Raw genomic sequence first — 7,324 nt, 5'->3', positions numbered from 1 at the left:
AATCTGTTCAGACAGATAATGAGAAATCTCAATATGTTGACAAAGAGCACCACGTGGCATTAATGGCCATAGATGGTGAGGAACAAATGATACAAGAAACTAAATTGAAATTAAAATCTCAGGAATATTTGATGAATCTGAGTAAAGCCATTCCCACATATGATGTAAAGATCCATGTGTGTAGAAACTCAGAAATTTTTGAAAGCCATGCAGAGAAATTTGATCTAAATACTGAACAGAGAAATAAACTGTTTAAATTATGGCTTCCTATTGATTTTACAGAACGTTTATCTGCAAAAATGTCTTATGATAATGAGTCAAATGAATGGTTAAAAGACAGTGATGTGGAGAGATTAAAGAAACTAATCTGGTGCACTAGAGGTGACAGCATGCCAACACCTGATATACTGAATGAGATAAAGATTGGCAGAAAAGAATGTACATATGCATTCATGTCTAAATTTGAGAGAACATACAAAACTGTCATTCAAAAGGTGAACTCTTCATCTATGGTGAAAAGTTTTGTTAAAAAGTTCAAATTCTTGGATGCAGTCACCCTTGCCAGTGCGTCAGATAAGAAGACTTTATTTGAAGCTGCTAGTTTGTTGGACATGGCCAGAAGACATCAGAAACATATGTCAAATGTAAATCGAGTATGTCCAAAGCAAAAAGCAAAGCCTATTAAGAGATGTCTGTCAAATCATGTTAAAGTGTCCCCTATTTATAGGAGGGAAAGTGACAAAATCTATGAGAAACGTAGGAAATTACATGTTGCATATAAACCATATGCCATGCAAGAAAATCCACAAATTGAAATTCCATTATTAACTGAAATTAAAGAATTGCAGCCAGCCAAATCTATTGAGTATCTGCAAAAGAATGTATCTGGGAATGTACCAGTTGTTTCCAAAATGTCAGATCTTCCCAGTAACCAAGAGGAATTTGAGCTACCTAATATTTTTAGGAAAAGGGCAAGCTTGGCATTCTCTAATGACCTGGTGGAGTTATTGTGGGATGTGATTGACAGGAAGGTCAGGGGTCGAGTTTAAAAGTATCTCTGAAGGAATGACTGTCTATTGAGTATTTACTTACGTACTATTTGGCTATGTAAAGAGAAATCCCTTTTACATGAGGAGAAGTCCAATGATCAGGTATAATCCACATGATTATGTGATAATGTTTGTAAAATAATCCTAATTATGCTATTGTGAATAATACTATGGATCATATTATTATATATATACACACACATATAGGAGAAGAGCCTGATGTGTGGTGACAGATTTTTGTCATAGTCCACTCTCTGGATGCAGAGAGAGGAGGAACATGTTATGTACATTATATGAATATGATCAAATAGTACTAGGGATCCATAAAGTTATTAAATTTTCCATTGGTTAAAATCATTATTGTATTAATTTGGTTTTTGCTAAAGTTTATCTATTTTTTCTCATCAGATATAGATATATGGAAAAATGGATCAGTTCAATCAGTGATGTCCATTCATTCATCATTCTTTCCTTATAGCCAAAAGAATACATGGAGTGTCTAACTATTAATGAGTAAACTAATTTCACATGGTGTGACTAATAACAATGCATGATAAAGTGATAGAAGTTCTAACTTACCTCAAGCATGTTTTTCAATAGTTTCATGTAAAGTCCATGTTTTTAGGATTTTCAAGTTATAATCCATTATGTATGAAGGCATGCAACTAGGCATGGAGCTCTTACTTACTGTGAGAATAAGTGTTCGTTCATGTGGTCAGTTGATTGACAGCAACACATTGTGACCTGTGACCCTAATGGGCTGGTCAGTATAAGTGTTAAGTGTTATGTGTTGAGTCGACTGGTGTATACAACAGATCTGTGACATCACAAATAGGCCTAAGAAAATCAGGATGCATCCAACAAGGAAAAAAGGAAAATATATCCAACAAAGAGACGTCTATTTTCTTTCTATTTTCTATTTCTTTCTATTTTCTATTTCTATTTTCTTTTTCTATTTCTTTCTATTTTTTATCTTATATGATCCTCTATATTAAATTGGGAAATTAGCAAATATATGTGAAATCCATTGAAAGGAACCTCATATGTTTATACCTACAGGAAAACCAAGTGTTTAAGTCACATGAGCTGAGAGAAAAGGTGACAGCTGCACTACAAAGCAAGGTTATTTTAGGTGAACATTCTGTAGGAAAAAGTAGCTTTTGAGAAGATACAGATAATCTTCAATATATTTGTTCAAACCTGACAAATAATAAAGGTTTATTGTGGTAATTGGATCATGGGATAATAAATATATTAGTTATGGTGGGAAAATCTAGTTAGCTATAGCCAGTATTGCAGTATTGATTTATTGTATTATTATTGATTATGTATTCTTACATGTATGCACACACTTGCATACACTTACACACATCAACATCTACAAACATTGGGAAAACAAACATTGGGAAAACAAACATTGGGAAAACATAAGTGTCTTATATGCAAATAAGATAAGCTAATCATCTTCATGAAAGGAGAAGTATAATATCATCAAAGGATATGGGATATCAAGAGAGATAGTCTCTGGTTTATTCTTTAAACTTCTGATTATAGGATGTGACATATTTTGAAATGTTTATGTTTTATATACTTATTTCATATATATGGTATTCACATACAGCCAGTACACAAGAATATATACAGTTAAGTTAAAGACAGTCAAGTATGTTAAGTCTTGTCTCTATTCTTGGTATTGGAGGTATCTGAAAGGTGAAAAAGGTCACAGGAGTCTGTGAAGAGACGAGGTGTTAAGAGGAAACTTTAGTCACATAAGTTTTTATGAATAAAGGGTTAATATTGTGTCTCAGATAAAGAACACAATGATATTTAATAAAGTAATGTTCAAAATAAAATTATTTCTTATTAAAAAAGGTAAATAAAGTGACTAAACTTTAGAAAATGTATGATAAGTATGATAACACATTCATATAGGAATATATGTTTAGTATAATTGGTGAAAAGTTCTAACTAAAGAATAAATATAGTGATTGTCTATAGAATGGTAATTAATGAGATCACATTATATTTCAAAGTCATGTTGCAATTTGTCATCACAAGTAAAGTACACATACATATTCATACATATAGATATAAAGATATATATATGTTGATATATGATGTTTATATAGATTATTGTATCCAAAGTACTATTATCAGATAGTTTGATAAATGTATTGAATATCAATATTTTATAAGTCAAATATAAATATTGATACAATATAAAGAGAAGTATGATATATAAATGAGTGGTATGGTACACTGTGATATTATAGTTTAGTTAATTGCCTAATTTGGCTTAGTTATTAGGGAAAGAAAACTTTTCTTCAATCAAGTCCAAGATTATGATAAAGTTTGATATCAAATGTTAATAAAAAGACTTTAACAGTTACAAGAAGAAGATGTGCGGGAAAAGACAAAATCTGAAGGTATGATGCTATATGCTTAAGCTTATGCCAAGGACTGTGTTTAAAAATTATTGCTGGAGTTTGGAACCTTTGATCAACAGATGATTGGACAGATATAAAGACGTCCTCATCAATGTTTGGTGGAATCCTTTCTATTTCAAGACTTCAAGTTGTTTGGTGAGCAAAAGGGTTGTGAATGATAGAACCCGAACACAGAAATTGTGTATCCAAGAGACTGAGATTCCAGGACTGAACCTTACTGACAAGCAGCAGGGATGATGTCAGAATTCACACTTGCCTTGCTTTTGCAGTATTGCTCCAGAAGTGTCACATGATTCTACAGTGACAGGTGGTCAAGGTGATTAGCAAAGGAAACTCCTCTACAGTCTATGTCTTGGTAAAGTGAAACATAACATATGGACTTTGCTGTTATATCAATATCTTCACAATATGAACTTTAATGGACAATGTTATAATATCTGCACAACACGGAGGAAATCTAAAGGACTTTAAGTCAAGAACTACATTTGTGGTAATAAGCCTTCTATTATGATGGAAGAAGAGATGACCAGAAGACCAGACGATGAAAGAAGAGCCTTCATCAGGTGTAGGTTAGATAGTGGATCAAATTGTTTCCATCTTTGATCACAGTTTACCATAACATACCATAACGTTTACTAATGACAAAATTTATTGCAAATTGATGAAATTATTGTTATATGGACAATTAATGAAAATTAAGTTCCAGTATTCAGCAAAGAAGAAAGAAAATATAATCTAATTGTATGAATATTGTTGTATAGTATATCTTGAGAGTTCAAACAGATATTTCACTCTCAAAAGGGGGAAATGTTAAATATTATATATTTACAATATTCTCTAGCAGACATGGGGTTAACACTCTACTGACATCATAGTCTTATATTTTGGGTGCATGGGTGCGGTTAGAGTAGACCATTTTAGAAATCTCCTTACATAGCTACAAGATGGAAGGTAACACCCACTCATGAATATAAATGAGTAAGAAATACACATGTCTGGGTCTGTCTTTGGGAAGACCAGGGGAAGACCAGGAGGTCTGTCTTTGGGAACACCAGGGTGGGTGGTCCAGGCAGATGGACATCCATGGACGTCGTAACCAGCCCAAGTCCACCAACCAGATGACAAGCATGAACAAGCTGTAACTACAAGATATCCAGATGATTTAACTTCTCTGAAGATGTAAGCTATTGACAATTGACTGATATTTGTGTTATTTGGACATTTTCCCTGTTCCTGTGTTTTCCTTCAAGATATTAATAAACCTCTACACTGATTTATAACAAGCTGACTTCTTCCTATCGTGGACAAGGCCAGGTCCGGATATTTAACAGTGGACACAAGTCTCACCGGCAAATACAAGATATTTAACAATACCCCATTATTATAGACTGTCCGCATTGCCATTAGGCCAAGTCCTGTCTACCTGGTAACAAAGGTATTTAATAATAACAGCAGTGTGTGGTCTTGTGCTTTCATGCAATGGTCAGTAAGGTGCTGCTCATATTGCCTGGGTCACTGGTCTCAGTCTTGAGCTGTCAGGATATTACTGGATTCCTAATTCCTGGAGAACCACAGGTTGGGCACCAAAGACTTAGATAAAGATGATATGAAAAACATTAAGGGCCAACCTTTTCCAACTGCAGCAGTTTAGAGACCTACTCAGCAAAATACAAAAACTTGCTAGTATATAATGACTTGTAGGACTTGTTTCCGCTAACGGCTGACAGATTGTGGAAGTGTTTCAGTGTCAGTATTTTCCTGATTCTCAACCCCTAGTGAACAAAGCGTAAAAACAAATTAAACCGATGAAACTTTTTTTTTTATCTGATTCTTTTTTCTATATCTGTGAAACTCATCCAAAATATTATCACCCTAAAAGAGCCATAAGAGCAGTTGTATTGTACAAGGCAAAAGTGCAAACACTAGTAATAATAAACCCTATGATATTACATTTAAGAACGGGAGTCACCATTCATTTTCAATTTCAGCCCTAATGTCTACCGCATTGCTTACATCCAGTATGTGCGGAAGCCTTTCAATAGCATGTAGTCCAAAGTCTGTATGAGATATATTGGTGACATATCTACCTTGCTCTATACTTCTGATATTAATAATTCCTTATCTGTACATTGACCTTCTGACAGAGGTTCTGCGTTTGCTCACAGATTACATATTACCTCCTGATATTTATGTGGAGCTCTTTGTTCCGTCGCTAATATCAATGTTCTGTGATGGAGAATTCTCACTACAGGAGATAAAGTCACATGGAAATCTCGCTCACAAGTGCATCTACCAAACTCAAACTTATTTTCCAATCTCGAGGTTTAATATTAACAAGAAGTGGTGGAGAAAAAAAATCAATACAATAATAAAGATGTGAAAGAACAAAGTTGGCATTTTTCTTAAGCAATTACAGAAATGGGTCCAAGGGTAATACATGAGATATTTTCTAAGGCAACTCGATTGGTGCCATTAGATACAAATGCTATAAAGGTTGTTGTGCTACAGATTACTTGACCATGTCAGTGCCAGAAGTCCGTCCCAGAACGGTTGTGGAAATTTCCAAGTAAAACAAATTACTTTTAGGGGTGAATTCACACTGAGTAAACGCTAGCTTATTCTGAACGTAAAACACGTTCAGAATAAGCGGCGTCTAAAGCAGCTCCATTCATTTCTATGGGAGCGGGGATACGAGCGCTCCCCATAGAAATGAATGGGCTGCTTCTTTCACTCCGTGCAGTCCCATTGAAGTGAATGGGGAGTGCCGGCGTGTACGCTCCGGCATGAGCAGAGCTTGCCGTATACGCCGGCACTCCCCATTCACTTCAATGGGACTGCACGGAGTGAAAGAAGCAGCCCATTTATTTCTATGGGGAGCGCTCGTATCCCCGCTCCCATAGAAATGAATGGAGCTGCTTTAGACGCCGCTTATTCTGAACGTGTTTTACGTTCAGAATAAGCTAGCGTTTACTCAGTGTGAATGCACCCTTAGATTGGTTTCACTTGGACTGGTTTTAGCAATTTTAGCTTAGACTACTTTCAAGCAATTTTGTGAAAACTATAGCATTTTCACGCATTTTTCTTGGCCATACACACTACAACCAGAAATGACTTTACAGTCTATATTAAAATATAAAACACAATACATACAGTGGTTTACATTTGTGACTTTATCTGCTAGTAGTGTTTTGTAAAACCCAGCATGGTCTGAATATAGATCTTTTCATGAGGCTTAAAAATGACACTATATATAAAAAATACAAATGACAAATAAAACACCACTTTAAAACACCGGGAAATAAACCTGTGTGAAAAATCCTTTAAATTGTCACTAACTTTTCAAACAACTTAGCCTCATTTTTTAGTGCATGTGATTCAGGAGCAAAATGTAAATCAATTTATTAAAAAATGTTGCTGCTTTCTGCTTGGAAAGCCTCTCTAAAGTTATTACCTGTACGTGTTTCCTTTCTTGCCAATTTGCTGTTCACTTCCTGTCACTAGGGAAGTGAGTGAAGGGGCAGACTGTGAACTTCTATCTACATCTTCTCTTTTACCTTACCAGTCAGTAACCATCGAGGCATCGTTCACATCTGCGTCAGTAATCCAATCGGGGAAGTCTGCATGGGGACTCCCCCAAACGGATTACTGAATGTATTGACAAGCGGTGTACAGTGAAACCACACGGACCCCATAGACTATATTGGGGTCCATGTGCTTTCCGCACGGTCTCCACATGGAACATGCGGACAGAAAAGTAGTTCACGATCTACTTTCCTGTCCGCATGACTGTGTGGAAAGCACTTGGACCCCATTATAGTCTATGGGGAT

This window comes from Leptodactylus fuscus, chromosome 1 (assembly GCF_031893055.1).
Source record: "Leptodactylus fuscus isolate aLepFus1 chromosome 1, aLepFus1.hap2, whole genome shotgun sequence".
Classification (NCBI taxonomy): domain Eukaryota; kingdom Metazoa; phylum Chordata; class Amphibia; order Anura; family Leptodactylidae; genus Leptodactylus; species Leptodactylus fuscus.
The sequence above is the reverse complement of the archived record's forward strand: the minus strand, read 5'-3'. Positions refer to the sequence as shown.